This window comes from Dendrobates tinctorius, unplaced genomic scaffold (assembly GCF_039654945.1).
Source record: "Dendrobates tinctorius isolate UK_male_01 unplaced genomic scaffold, ASM3965494v1 ptg000326l, whole genome shotgun sequence".
Classification (NCBI taxonomy): domain Eukaryota; kingdom Metazoa; phylum Chordata; class Amphibia; order Anura; family Dendrobatidae; genus Dendrobates; species Dendrobates tinctorius.
Window position 1 is genome coordinate 12,596,239 of NW_027361993.1, and position 16,044 is coordinate 12,612,282.

A 16,044-nucleotide genomic window follows, 5' to 3' on the forward strand; every position below is an offset into this window, starting at 1 on the left:
GAGAAGGGGTTACATACAAATTACAGATATCACTTACAGTAAACAAATTAACATGATGGCTGTGGAAAGGGCAGTACAGCAGAGCTGACAGCACTGTAAGCACTATGTTTGTAATGAGGCAAAGCTGAGCTCTGCTGTACTGGGCTAGTTATAGTCACACACAGCTCTGCAGTAAGAACAGAAGTGGAAAGTATCAGCCATTATACATCTCACACTGGAACACCTTCTTTCATTTATTACAAGCTCTGGAGGCAGATTCTAAGGAAGATCTATGTCCGGCCCATAAATCTTAACAACTCATTTACGCATTAAGGAAAACGTGGCTTTTTCTCAAATAAGACATCAGATTGCAGAAATCAAGGTATCATTTTATTCAACGTTCTGCATGCCCAAATAGATGACACTACTGATAGATTCCATTTAAAAGTAAAATCTGCTTATTTATATAGCAGTATATTATCCTTATCCTGCATGCAAGGCTTTAGTCCCTGCCTGTGCTTCTGGATCCTAATGTACTGTCATTTTGTCCCCTTTCTCTTGCAAATTCAGCTTGTCTCCTAAATTCTAGAAATGCAAGTAGCTATCTGATTTTTCCCATTGACACATGCTTGTCTCCTAAATTCTAGAAATCTAGAAATGCAAGTAGCTATCTGATTTTTCCCATTGACATACGCTTGTCTCCTAAATTCTAGAAATCTAGAAATGCAAGTAGCTATCTGATTTTTCCCATTGACACCCATATTAACGTTTACTGGTTTTGCGATGTTAAACAAGTGTTAATTTGGTACTGTATAGGATATTGTTCATTGCATTGTCATATAACTTGGGCACAATATGGTATACTATAAGAGAGGGCTAACAATGGGAGGTACTGCACGGGGCACCATCCAACTTAAGAATGGCCCTAGTGCCCCACCAACACCATACCTTAGCGTAAATTAATGGTGACATCGGTGAGGCAGGAAGTAGCTAGCTATCCTCCTAGTTGTGTATCGAAAGATATGTAATATAACTGGTACATGGGAACAGACCCATTGAACAAACATGGAACTTATGCATCCTGTAGACATTGGGAAAAAAATGATTTAATCTCATACATAACAATTATGGTATTGCTCCAAGGAGACCAACATTTCATTTATCGACATAGTAAGACCAATGTGAAATCAGGAAGCCACTACGTTGCTAGGAATCTGGGATGGCCTATATTTAGAAATAGGAAAACCGAGACTAAAGTGATTTACATTGCATTAATCCACCCAAGGGGAATGGGATCATATCATCTGAAGGTTCAATAGAGTCAACAGAAATGGTCAATGGAAAAGAGATGACAGCTGGTATGTGTGGCAGTGAGAGGGTTAAATCAACAGTGGATTTGAAGGTGAAAATGGTGACTGATTAGCTTTAGGCAGAGAGAAATGTCTGAAATATACAGAGCATAGACAGATACATGCAAGTGCTGCCTGTAGAACAGCAGAGCAGTCTGAGCTCAAGATTGCATCTGAGGACCTTGGAGAGCAGGATGATACTCAAACATTGACGCCGCACCAAAGAAGTGTAACACACCATCCATGCTTCTAATAGGAATGATAAGACTACATACAAGTCACAATTTCAAGCAGAGAAGGTATGATTGACAGTTATGTCCTCACAAGAGCTTCTGCAGCCTGGCAAGCAAGTTCAAAAGACTCCTAGCATTCATCCATGGTTTGAGGGTTAAGAGCAGTAAAGACTGGAGACAAAGGATCTGCGCTAAAGCATCAGGATAGAAAGGGTAAAGGTAGCAGAAGTCTTCAAGGAGAACATGGGTAGGTAGAAAAGAACAGAAGGCAACTCATAGCTATGTCTGTGGAGAATAGAGCTCGTGCTGCTCAAACACCCCTCCAAGGATGGATGACACATTGACCCTGCTGATGTCTATCTGGAATGTGATGATGGAGGCTATGAAAGATCTAAGGCACAACTTGAAAAAGAAGATATTTGACTGACAGCCTTGTCCCCCCCAGGATCTTCTGCAGCCAGCAGAGCAAAGCCATCTCTGTCAGTTCCATCACGTGTGGTCCTGAAGTATCTTGAATGTTCCTCATATGATTATTACATAATGTTCCTCCAGCTCAGATGTAAAGGAACGAAGCACCTACAATAAGGTGGAAGTGATAAAACAGTAGACCCCACAGAGGTGACCATGACACACCTGAAGGTAACAAGGCACCTCTGCTTGAGAACTCTGGTAAAGGACATCTGATCTAACCCTTTCTTGTCTGGGGCTGGGTCATGATATCTACCAAACTGACCCTACATGTTGAGGTGGAAAGAATGGATATGAAGAAGACTGTAGGATCTAGAGCACAACTGTAAATGATTGACAACTGTGACCTTCTCCTGCCACCAGTTCATGTTATCCCTTTTAACCCTTCCATGGAAACCTGCATTTTACTTATATCCAAACCTGAGGATTACTTCATACTAAAATAAGGAGTGTACCTAAGCTGCAATCTGCACATTTGTAGGTGAAAGCAAAAAAAAAGTCAGATTGCAATTTTCCATCTCAGATGAAGAAGTGGCTGCTGGAGGAAGCAGAGTGAAGCATGCGCTCTCTATTGCCATCCTCTCAGACACACATCCAACCCAAATGATGAAGTGAGGGCTGGGTTGGGAGCAATGACAACAGAGAGGGAGAGGAGCCCATTGTTACGGGTGGGCTGAGGGGCTGCTCCTGCACAGCACAGCTCCACAAAGGAATCTCTCCAGCCCTTGCTTGTCTTTGGAACAATGCTTACCCACGGGGGATCGGGAAAGCTGAGTGGGGTGAGATTGCTTAGCACAAGAACCCTGGAATTTCACTTTGCAAGTGGAGAGTCTGCGATCGGATCAGCTGTGGAGCTCCGAGGAGCTGCTATTTCCTTCCATTTACTGCAAGCTCGGTGTCTGCTATTTTGAGACATGTTCCTCAAGATCCTGGGAATCACCATCCAGAAGGTAAGAAAGAGCTTCTGTATTTACTGGCTGCATGAAACTCTTACTGATCCCAGGGTGAACTGGTGCAATGACCCCAATCCTTAACCTAGGGTCAGGTTTAACAAGAGTAAAGGGGTGCAGGGACCATGAAAAAATAGGATAAAGGGTCTATAAAAAGCTAATTTTTGGAAGGTTTCAAAAACAATGAAGAATAAGCGCATAGAATAAAGGGATCCCCTAATTTATGGAAACTGAGTAAAACCTTGGATGGAACAATTAAAGGGGTACCAGCATCTTCAGTTCTAGGGAAAGCCATACATTAAGCAAAGGTAAAGGACTGCAGGAACCCCAGATCTTTAGAAACACCCTAAAGGCTGAATAAAGCTATGAGGTTACAGGGATCTCTAATATGCAGCAGCAGCTTCAGGAATGAGCACAAGCCCAAATTCTTGAAAATGGTCTCAGATTGAGAATTTCAGGTAAAGTAATGTAAGAAAACCCTTAATACTGGAGAAAGATTAGGGTTAAATGCCAAATAAAGGGTGCAAGGACCCCAATCCTTGGGGTACAACAAAGGTACGTGAGTAAGGATCATCAGTCTTTAGAAATCACCAGTCAAAGCCTTAAGGTATAGAGGTACCCCTAATTCTCCAAAACATATTTAGGGTAGACGAAGGGGACACGCAACCCCATTTCTATACAGGGGGTCTTCCCCATTGTTAAAAATAAATTCTCCAAAGTGTTTAAACAAAGAAACTTCACCTTGATCCAGACAGCATACTCGGGATCTGCCTCTGTCATGTTATGTAAGAGGGGAGGTGGGTGGATGGCTCATTGCTGGCTGTATTATTAGGACGTGATACATTTCATTACAATTACATCATGTCAGATCTGATAAAGACGAAGCTAATGCCAGCTCTCCCACGCGTGGATGTTTTTTATTTGTAATGCTTCACAGCACACGTGTTTAATGGAAAGCTGCAAGGTTGTAAGCGGGCACCAGGGGGTTAATGAAGAAGACACAATAGGTGGTTTTCAGGAAATCCCACCATGCAGTATGTGCTTGTAGGGCACAGATGGCAAAAAGACCCTCATATAAACTGATGTATCCTGAGCTGGGGACCCCCAACTCTGTAACCACGGTGATATATTGTACGGATGTTTTGTATGGTCCTTATCTATGCAATAACCCTACCTATATGTATACCTGTATATATATAGGTACCTCAATGCATGCATACCTGTGTATATATAGGTACCTCAATGCGTGCATACCTGTACAGTATATATATATATGAGAAAGAGAACTATGATATGCCATGGACTTCTATGGCCCCCCACCCTGGATCTGCCCCATCCACCTTCCCTATGCCATGGACTTCTATAGCCACCACCATGGATCTGCCCCCATCCCCCATCCACCTTCCCTATGCCATGGACTTCTATAGCCCCATCCTGGATCTGCCCCATCCACCCATCCACCTTCCCTATACGATGGACTTCTATAGCCCCCACCCTGGATCTGCCCCATCCCCCCATCCTCCTTCCCTATGCCATGGACTTCTATAGCCCCATCCTGGATCTGCCCCATCCAAGTTTCCTACAGCCCCTACCCAACATCCCTACAGTCCCTATCCCTATTCCCTTTTGTACACTTGCTTTGGCAAAGCTAATGTGTATTTCGTCCTGCCAATATTCTTTGAATTTAAATTTATATGTATACCTGTGTATATATAGGTGCCTCACTGCCTGCATACCTGTACAGTATATGTGTGTATACCTGTAAATATAGGTACATCACTGTTTCCATACCTGTACAGTATATGTATGTATACCTATATATAGGTACCTCACTGCCTGCATACATGTACAATGTATGTATGTATACCTGCGTATATAGGTACATCAATGCATGCATACCTGTGTATATATTGGTACCTCACTACATGCTTAGCTGTGTATATATATGTACATCACTTCATGCTTAGCTGTATATACATATTCATACATTACTGCATGCATTCCAGTACAGTATATATAGTTACATCACTTTATGCAAACCTGTATATATACAGTGGAGGAAATAATTATTTGATCCCTTGCTGATTTTGTAAGTTTGCCCACTGACAAAGACATGAACAGTCTATAATTTTAAGGGTAGGTTAATTTTAACATTGAGAGATAGAATATCAAAAATAAAATCCAGAAAATTACATTGTATAATTTATATAAATTTACATTTTGCAGTGAGAAATAAGTATTTGATCCCCTACCAACCATTAAGCGTTCTGGCCCCTACAGACCAGTTAGATGCTCCTACTCAACTTGTTACCTGCATTAAAGTCAGCTGTCTTACATAATCACCTTTATAAAAGACTCCTGTCCACAGACTCAATTAATCAGTCACACTCTAACCTCTACAACATGGGCAAGACCAAAGAGCTTCCTAAGGATGTCAGGGACAAGATCATAAACCTGCACAAAGCTGGAATGGGATATAAAACCATACGTAAGATGCTGGGCGAGAAGGAGATAACTGTTGGTGCAATAGTAAGAAAATGGAAGAAATACCTATCCTTGATCATGAAGAAGGTGAGAGATCAGCCTAAAACTACATGGGGGAAATTGCTTATGATCTCAAGGCAGCTGGGAGCACAGTCACCAAGAAAGCTATTGGTAACACATTACGCCATAAAGGTTTACAATCTTGCAGTGCCCGCAAGGTCCCTCTGCTCAAGAAGGCACATGTGCAGGCCCGTCTGAAGTTCGCCAATGAACACCTGGAGGATTCTGTGAGTGATTGGGAGAAGAAGCTGTGGTCAGATGAGACAAAAATTGAACTCTTTGGCATTAACGCAACTCGCCATGTTTAGAGGAAGAGAAATGCTGCCTATGACCCAAAGAACACCATCCCCACTGTCAAGCATGGAGGAGGAAACATTATGTTTTGGGGGTGTTTCTCTGCTAAGGTCACAGGACTAGTTCACCGCATCAATGGGAGAAGGGATGGAGCAATGTACCATAAAATCCTGAGTGACAACCTCCTTCCCTCTGCCAGGACATTAAAAATGGCCCAAAACATACAGCCAAGGCAACAATGGAGTGCCTCAAAAAGAAGCACATTAAGGTCATGGAGTGGCCTAGCCAGTCTCCAGATCTTAATCCCATAGAAAACTTATGGGGGAGTTGAAGCTCTGAGTTGCCAAGCGAGAGTCTCAAAATCTTAATGATTTAAAGATGATCTGCAAAGAGGGGTGGACCAAATTCCTCCTGACATGTGCGCAAGCCTCGTCATCAACTACAAAAAACGTCTGACTGCTGTGCTTGCCAACAAGGGTTTTGCCACCAAGTATTAAGCCTTGTTTGCCAGAGGGATCAAATACTTATTTCTCACTGCAAAATGCAAATAAATTTATATAATTTATACAATGTGATTTTCTGGATTGTATTTTTGATATTCTATCTCTCAATGTTAAAATTAATCTACCCTTAAAATTATAGACTGTTCATGTTCATGTCTTTCTTAGTGGGAAAACTTACAAAATCAGCAAAGGATCAAATACTTATTTCCCCCCTGTATGTACATTACTGCATGCATATCTAAACGGTACAGTTGTGGCCAAAAGTAGTGACACCCCAGCAATTTTGTCAGATAATACTCAGTTTCTTCCTGAAAATTATTGCAAACACAAATTCTTTGTTATTATTATCTTCATTTAATTTGTCTTAAATGAAAAAACACAAAAAGAATTGTCCTAAAGCCAAATTGGATATAATTCCACACCAAACATAAAAAAGAGGGTGGGCAAAAGTATTGGTACTGTTCGAAAAATCATGTGATGCTTCTCTAATTTGTGTAATTAACAGCACCTGTAACTTACCTGTGGCACCTAACAGGTGTTGTCAATAACTAAATCACACTTGCAGCCAGTTGACATGGATTAAAGTTGACTCAACCTCTGTCCTGTGTCCTTGTGTGTACCACATTGAGCATGGAGAAAAGAAAGAAGACCAAAGAACTGTCTGAGGACTTGAGAAACCAAATTGTGAGGAAGCATGAGCAAACTCAAGCCTACAAGTCCATCTCCAAAGACCAGAATGTTCCTGTGTCTACCGTGCGCAGTGTCATCAAGAAGTTTAAAGCCCATGGCACTGTGGCTAACCTCCCTAGATGTGGACGGAAAAGAAAAATTGACAAGAGATTTCAACGCAAGATTGTGCGGATGTTGGATAAAGAACCTCGACTAACATCCAAACAAGTTCAAGCTGCCCTGCAGTCCGCCGGTACAACAGTGTCAACCCGTACTATCCGTCGGCATCTGAATGAAAAGGGACTGTATGGTAGGAGACCCAAGAAGACCCCACTTCTTACCCCGAGACATAAAAAAGCCAGGCTGGAGTTTGCCAAAACTTACCTGAAAAAGCCTAAAATGTTTTGGAAGAATGTTCTCTGGTCAGAGGAGACAAAAGTAGAGCTTTTTGGGCAAAAGCATCAACATAGAGTTTACAGGAGAAAAAAAGAGGCATTCAAAGAAAAAAACTCGGTCCCTACAGTCAAACATGGCGGAGGTTCCCTGATGTTTTGGGGTTGCTTTGCTGCCTCTGGCACTGGACTGCTTGACCATGTGCATGGCATTATGAAGTCTGAAGACTACCAACAAATTTTGCAGCATAATGTAGGGCCCAGTGTGAGAAAGCTGGGTCTCCCTGAGAGGTCATGGGTCTTCCACCAGGACAATGACCCAAAACACACTTCAAAAAGCACTAGAAAATGGTTTGAGAGAAAGCACTGGAGACTTCTATGGTGGCCAGCAATGAGTCCAGACCTGAATCCCATAGAACACCTGTGGAGAGATCTAAAAATGGCAGTTTGGAGAAGGCACCCTTCAAATATCAGGGACCTGGAGCAGTTTGCCAAAGAAGAATGGTCTAAAATTCCAGCAGAGCATTGTAAGAAACTCATTGATGGTTACCGGAAGCGGTTGGTCGCAGTTATTTTGGCTAAAGGTTGTGCAACCAAGTATTAGGCTGAGGGTGCCAATACTTTTGTCTGGCCCATTTTTGGAGTTTTTTGTGAAATGATCAATGTTTTGCTTTTTGCTTCATTCTCTTTTGTGTTTTTTCGTTTAAGACCAATTAAATTAAGATAATAAAGACCAGCGACAGTTGCTTAGTCGTTGCAGGCAACATGGCTGCATTGCTTATTGTACAGGCACATTACAGCCGTTAAAGGCATCACTGCTGCATCGCTCATTACACAGGCACAGTCCTGTACATATTCTGGAGTACAATACTTTAGGTAACAGCAGAACAGTGACTGCAGCTCTGGGTGTAACTGGAGTACAATACATTAGGTAAGATCTGAACAGTGACTGCAGCTCTGGCTGTAACAGGAGTATAATACATTAGGTAAAAGCAGAATGGTGACTGCAGCTCTGGGTATAACTAGACTACAATACATTAGGTAAAAGCAGAACAGTGACTGCAGCTCTGGGAGTAACTGGAGTACAATATATTAGATAACAGCAGAACAGTGACAGCAGCTCTGGGTGTAACTGGAGTACAATACATTAGGTAAAAGCAGAACAGTGACTGCAGCTCTGGGAGTAACTGGAGTACAATATATTAGATAACAGCAGAACAGTGACAGCAGCTCTGGGTGTAACTGGAGTACAATACATTAGGTAACAGCAGAACAGTGACTGCAGATCTGGGTGTAACTGGAGTACGCTACATTAGGTAACAGCAGAACAGTGACTGCAGCTCTGGGTGTAACTGGAGTACAATACATTAGGTAACAGCAGAACATTGACTGCAGATCTGGGTGTAACTGGAGTACACTACATTAGGTAACAGCAGAACAGTGACTACAGCTCTGGGTGTAACAGGAGTACATTAGGTAAGAGCAGAACAGTGACTGCAGCTCTGGGTGTAACTAGAGTACAATACATTTGGTAAGATCTGAACAGTGACTGCAGCTCAGGCTGTAACAGGAGTATAATACATTAGGTAAGAGCAGAACGGTGACTGCAGCTCTGGGTGTAACTGGACTACAATACATTAGGTAAAAGCAGAACAGTGACTGCAGCTCTGGGAGTAACTGGAGTACAATACATTAGATAGCAGCAGAACAGTGACAGCAGCCCTGGGTGTAACTGGAGTACAATGCATTAGGTAACAGCAGAACAGTGAATGCAGCTCTGGGTGTAACAGGAGGACATTAGGTAAGAGCAGAACAGTGACTGCAGCTCTGGGTGTAACTTGCTTCTAATACAGTAGGTAAGAGCAGAACAGTGCAGCTCTGGGTGTAACTTGCGTACAATACATTAGGCAAGTGCAGAACGGTGACTGCAGCTCTTGGTGTAACTGGACTCCAATACTTTAGGTAAAAGAAGAACAGTGACTGCAGCTCTGGGAGTAACTGGAGTACAGTACATTAGATAACAGCAGAACAGTGACAGCAGCTCTGGGTGTAACTGGAGTACAAAACATTAGGTAACAGCAGAACAGTGACTGAAGCTCTGGCTGTAACTGGAGTACAATACATTAGGTAACAGCAGAACAGTGACAGCAGCTCCGGGTGTAACATGAGTATAATACACTAGATGGTGGCCCGATTCTATTGCATCGGGTAGTTTAGAGTCTCTGTTAAAATAAAAAATAGTTACATACTCACCTTCCGATGGCCCCCGGACTCTGTTCCACCTCTCACCATGCTCCCGGCAACTTCCGGTCCCAGTAATGATTAACGAGAAGGGCTGGAGATGACGTCACTGAGCGCGACGTCATCAGCAGTGTTTCGCACAAAGCATTACTGGGACCGGAAGATGCCAGGAGCGTGGTGAGAGGAGGGACAGAGTCCGGGGGCCGTCGGAAGGTGAGCATATCACTATTTTTTATTTTAATAGAGACTCTAGAATACCCGATGTGATAGAATAGGGCCACCATCTAGTCTACTATATAATTGTCTAATTCTGTCAGTCTGTCTGTCTGTCTGTAATGGAAATCCCACCTAGCTGATTGGTCGCGGCAGTTAGGCCGCGACCAATAAACGACAGTTGCTTAGTCGTCTCGGCAACACGGCCGCATTGCTTATTGTACAGGCACATTACAGCCGTTAAAGGCATCACTGCTGCGTTGCTCATTACACAGGCACAGTCCTGTACATATTCTGGAGTACAATACATTAGGTAAATAGGTAACAGTAGAACAGTGACTGCAGCTCTGGGTGTAACTTGCGTACATTAGGTGACAACAGAAAAGAGAATGCAGCTCTGGGTGTAACTGGAGTACAATACATTAGATAACAGCAGAACAGTGACAGCAGCACTGGGTGTAACTTGAGTACAATACATTCGGTAAGATCTAAACAGTGACTGCAGCTCTGGTTGTAACAGGAGTATAATACATTAGGTAAGAGCAGAACGGTGACTGCAGCTCTGGGTGTAACTGGACTACAATACATTAGGTAACAGCAGAACAGTGACTGCAGCTCTGGGTGTAACAGGAGTACATTAAGTAACAGCAGAACAGTGACTGCAGCTCTGGGTGTAACTTGAGTACAATACATTTGTTAAGATCTGAACAGTGACTGCAGCTCTGGCTGTAACAGGAGTATAATACATTAGGTAAGAGCAGAACGGTGACTGCAGCTCTGGGTGTAACTGGACTACAATACATTAGGTAACAGCAGAACAGTGACTGCAGCTCTGGGTGCAACAGGAGTACATTAGGTAACAGCAGAACAGTGACTGCTGCTCTGGGAGTAACTGGAGTACAATACATTAGATAACAGCAGAACAGTGACTGCAGATCTGGGTGTAAATGGAGTGCACTACATTAGGTAACAGCAGAACAGTGACTGCAGCACTGGCTGTAACAGGAGTATAATACATTAGGTAAGAGCAGAACGCTGACTGCAGCCCTGGGTGTAACTGGACTACAATACATTAGGTAAAAGCAGAACAGTGACTGCAGCTCTGGGAGTAACTGGAGTACAATATATTAGATAACAGCAGAACAGTGACAGCAGCCCTGGGTGTAACTGGAGTACAATACATTAGGTAACAGTAGAACAGTGACTGCAGCTCTGGCTGTAACTGGAGTACAATACATTAGGTAACAGCAGAACAGTGACAGCAGCTCCGGGTGTAACAAGAGTATAATACACTAGATGGTGGCCCGATTCTATCGCATCGGGTATTCTAGAGTCTCTGTTAAAATAAAAAATAGTGTTATACTCACCTTCCGATGACCCCCGGACTCAGTCTCTCCTCTCACCACGCTCCCGGCATCTTCCGGTCCCAGTAATGCTTAGTGAGAAGGGCCGGAGGTGACGTCACTCTCGCGAGAGCGCGACGTCATCAGCCGTGTTTCGCGCTAAGCATTACTGGGACCGGAAGATGCCGAGAGCGTGGTGAGAGGAGAGAAAGAGTCCGGGGGTCATTGGAAGGTGAATATATCACTAGTTTTTTATTTTAACAGAGACTCTAGAATACCCGATGCGATAGAATCGGGCCACCATCTAGTATATATATATTTACAGTGTATACACACATTACTGTATACATACATTATACATGTACATCACTTTATGCATAGCTATATACACTCACTGGCCACTTTATTAGGTACACCATGCTAGTAACGGGTTGGACCCCCTTTTGCCTTCAGAACTGCCTCAATTCTTCGTGGCAGAGATTCAACAAGGTGCTGGAAGCATTCCTCAGAGATGTTGGACCATATTGACATGATGGCATCACACAGTTGGCGCAGATTTGTCGGCTGCACATCCCTGATGCGAATCTCCCGTTCCACCACATCCCAAAGATGCTCTATTGGATTGAGATCTGGTGACTGAGGAGGCCATTTGAGTACAGTGAACTCATTGTCATGTTCAAGAAACCAATCTGAGATGATTCGAGCTTTATGACATGGCGCATTATCCTGCTGAAAGTAGCCATCAGATGTTGGGTACATTGTGGTCATAAAGGGATGGACATGGTCAGCAACAATACTCAGGTAGGCTGTGGCGTTGCAACGATGCTCAATTGGTACCAAGGGGCCCAAAGAGTGCCAAGAAAAAATTCCCCACACCATGACACCACCACCACCAGCCTGAACCGTTGATACAAGGCAGGATGGATCCATGCTTTCATGTTGTTTACGCCAAATTCTGACCCTACCATCCGAATGTCGCAGCAGAAATCGAGACTCATCAGACCAGGCAACGTTTTTCCAATCTTCTACTGTCCAATTTCGATGAGCTTGTGCAAATTGTAGCCTCAGTTTCCTGTTCTTAGCTGAGAGGAGTGGTACCCGGTGTGGTCTTCTGCTGCTGTAGCCCATCTGCCTCAAAGTTCGACGCACTGTGCGTTCAGAGATGCTCTTCTGCCTACCTTGGTTGTAACGGGTGGCAATTTGAGTCACTGTTGCCTTTCTATCAGCTCGAACCAGTCTGCCCATTCTCCTCTGACCTCTGGCATCAACAAGGCATTTCCGGCCACAGAACTGCCGCTCACTGGATTTTTTTTCTTTTTCGGACCATTCTCTGTAAACCCTAGAGATGGTTGTGCGTGAAAATCCCAGTAGATCAGCAGTTTCTGAAATACTCAGACCAGCCCTTCTGGCACCAACAATCATGCCACGTTCAAAGGCACTCAAATCACCTTTCTTCCCCATACTGATGCTCGGTTTGAACTGCAGGAGATTGTCTTGACCATGTCTACATGCCTAAATGCACTGAGTTGCCGCCATGTGATTGGCAGATTAGAAATTAAGTCTTAACACACAGTTGGACAGGTGTACCTAATAAAGTGGCCAGTGAGTGTATGTATATATGCGTGTGTCCATCACTGTATGCATATCTGTTTTTATATGTAAATCACTATATACATTCTTTAATATATATGTACACCATTGAATGCATACCTGTATATATAGGTACATCACTGTATGCTACTTGTATACATATGTACATCACTATATACTGTACATATGTATATATACATTATTTATATATATGCGCATCACTGTATGTATACCTGCATGTATATCACTGTATACGTACCTGTACACATAGGTGCATAATCCTAATTTCCATTGGTGGTCACAACATTTAACAGAAGTCTCACTTGCTCATCTTAGCACTCAGTCCTTGTAGCTCCTTGCCTCTAAGGGTGTGTGCACACGCTGCGGATTCTGCTGCGGTGTACAGTACCATTATTCCCTATGGGAAAAGTAAACCGCAATGCAGATGCTGCGGAATTGTCCACGCGGATTTTGCTGCGGTTTCTAAACCGCAGATAGAATTGCATGTCAATTCTTTCTGCGGATTCTGCAGCGGTTTACCATCTCCTCCATTATGGAGATGGTAAAACCGCAGGATAATCCACAGATAAACCGCAGGTCTTTTGGCCTGCGGATTTATCTGCGGATTTTGAAAATCCGCGTGGATCAATCCGCAGCAGATTCCGCAGCGTGTGCACACAGCCTGAAGATTCTTATATAGTGATAATTACATTTCATAATGGGGAAAATGGTGCATTGTGGTTCCCTGGGGCCATATCACACACGATGTGCTTAGATACACAGATTTTGCAGCTCCTTATAACTGGAGATTATAGTGAAATTCTTTGTGTTGACATGATAGGGAATGTAATGGAGTCTGTTCCTCAGAGAGCGCTTCACACATGATAGGTTTAGATATTGGGGGGCAGCACTGGAGTTAGCATCGTTTCTTTGCAGTGCTGGGGTCCTGGGTTCAAATCTCACCAAGGACAACATCTGCCAGGAGTTTGTATGTTCTCCCCATGTTTGCGTGGGTTTCCTCCGGGTTCTCCGGTTTCCTCCCACACTCCAAAGACATACTGATAGGGAATGTAGATTGTGAGCCCCATCGGGGACAGCGATGATGATGAATGTAAAACACTGGGGAATATGATGGCGCTATATAAGGAAAATAAGTATAGAAAGTCAGCAGTCCATGATGGGGATTGTAGTGCTGTATGATTGTGCAGTATCACAGAGGGCAGACTTAGATAGAGCGGCACAGCAGAATACATGCATACTGATACATTATAACCTAGCATTATTATATATTATTATCTGAGCAGGCTGTGGGTTCTGGCTTGTGTTGTACTCCTGATACATCATATATTACATTCTAGGTATCTTTTCAGCTGTTTCATTTCTGAGATTTTTCCTCTAGGCTCTCACTCACAGCAAATAATATAGTGTGATTTCCAAAAATAGGCCACAAGGACAGTAAATGGAGAAGACGCCCAGGAAGTGGCAAGAAGTCCTAGTGACCCGGAGAAGATCTTTTTGACCCCCCATTCCTTCTATATATAGAGGCATCTGTCACTACAGGTCTTATACAGAGAGTGAGCGCAGAGTCACATTCACATCCGGTTTTAGCCATGATGTCAACTACGGGAAAATACCTTTAACTCAGAAAGTGCCAGATAAGCAAATGTTCTACTTTAGGAGAAAAGGTTAAATCCATTTTTATGAAGTTTGCTACTGTGTATATTCTTCATTAAGCCAATACACTGGAGTTCCCATCTTCTTCTTCTCTGATTTACATAAATAGATTCCCAGCGTATCATCTCCCTATGCCAACTTGGTGCTCTCCACAAGGAGAAACTTTACCCCTTATACCCCATGTCAATGTCCTCTCACCCGGACAACCAGTCCTCCTGATTTGCACTAATGAGGGGCAAGAACCACAAAACACATGTCTGCAAATAGAGTTTCTGTTTGGCTTCCTATCCGTCCTGTAAAGGGTCAATATTGACCTTAAGAAGAAAACTAATACGAGCATAGCTAGGGGAGCTAATAAAATTGGGGTGTTGCTCTGCCTTGTCCAGGATATCTAGATATAGTAGATTTACTTCAATGAGCATTACATGAACAACCAACTCTTTTTCTCAGCTGGTTAGGTATTTTGGAAGGAATGGGTTGGGGACCTTTCTTCTTGATAAATGTCATGATCTGCTGAGTTTGTGTGATCAGGTAGTTCAGAGGTTAATCTGTCCAGATTCTGGGAGGCTTTTTATAGCCTCATTGTGGGCTCACTCCTTGTCGCTTATACTCAGACCCTTGGCCAAGTGTGTGACCCTGGTGTGCTTTGTGACTGTGATACTTTGTGCTTGCTTGGTTTTGATCCGGTTCTGTCCCTGTTACGAGTTCTGCCTGTTCCTTTTGTACTGCTCTGCTATTCCTGTGTATGACTCTTTTGCCTTGGACCTGACTACTGTCTGACTGCCTCCCTTGTACTGCGTTGCTGTCTCTGTGTATGATTCATTGCTTACGTTTTGACTATTCTCTGCTTGTCCCTCTGGTACCGTGCCGCCCTCCCTGTGTATGACCCCTGCTTGTCTGACCTGAGTTTCCTGTAATAGAACCCTATCCTGCAGCAGGACGCTAAGCCACTCCCCCTGTGGTCACATGATCGTAGGTCCTTGTACTGCTAAACTACTTTCAGTGTCGCAGGTCCTGTTGTCTGAACTTTCCCTGCAGTTTCGGACCCCGGGTCCTCCCGTAGTCTGGGTGAGTTACCCTGTTCAGCCGCGGCAGTCTGCCGGTGCTGACAGGATCCTGATAATAAAGGTGTAGGTTTACATCTATTAGGCTCTTATTGCATACCCTTTGGATATGAAAACACCCTTTCAAAACTCCATCATAATCAAAGAAAATATATTACACTTGCAACCAACTGAAAAGGACCTAGGGAGGAGCAATGTGACTCTATTCTCAGCAAATCATTATTACTGTGGGTGTTCCCTCATGTCCCTTTCAGTTGGGTGTTGACACAGTATAAAGCTATCTATGACAAGGGCAATTTAATGATACTTTTTATGATAATTCTGGGGAATAGTTTTCTGCAAAGCGTTTGACAATTTTGCTGTATCCTCAGACATAATAGCAGAGAAATTGGCAACAAGGTAAAATAATGACTGGAATTGGTCCAGTTACATAGCCCATATGGTCCTCGGGCGTGAAGCTCATACTGGGCCATTGGTCTGGTATCACAGTGTGGGTACACTACAAATGACCACACGCTAATAAACTGTAATAGCTGCA

The 16,044-nt window shown here is 43.4% G+C and overlaps 1 protein-coding gene across 3 annotated transcripts in view; it reads left to right on the forward strand.

Moving 5' to 3' along the window:
- Window positions 1-2,553: 2,553 nt before the first annotated feature.
- GPR153 (G protein-coupled receptor 153) overlaps window positions 2,554-16,044 on the forward strand; it is a 185,841-nt gene continuing 172,350 nt past the window's right edge. For 2 of the 3 annotated variants that reach the window (XM_073561764.1, XM_073561763.1), the window contains exon 1: window positions 2,554-2,979. The gene's annotated coding sequence lies outside the window, so the exon portion shown is untranslated. The remainder of the gene's footprint in view (window positions 2,980-16,044) is intronic. The other variant, XM_073561765.1, reaches the window with a different exon arrangement.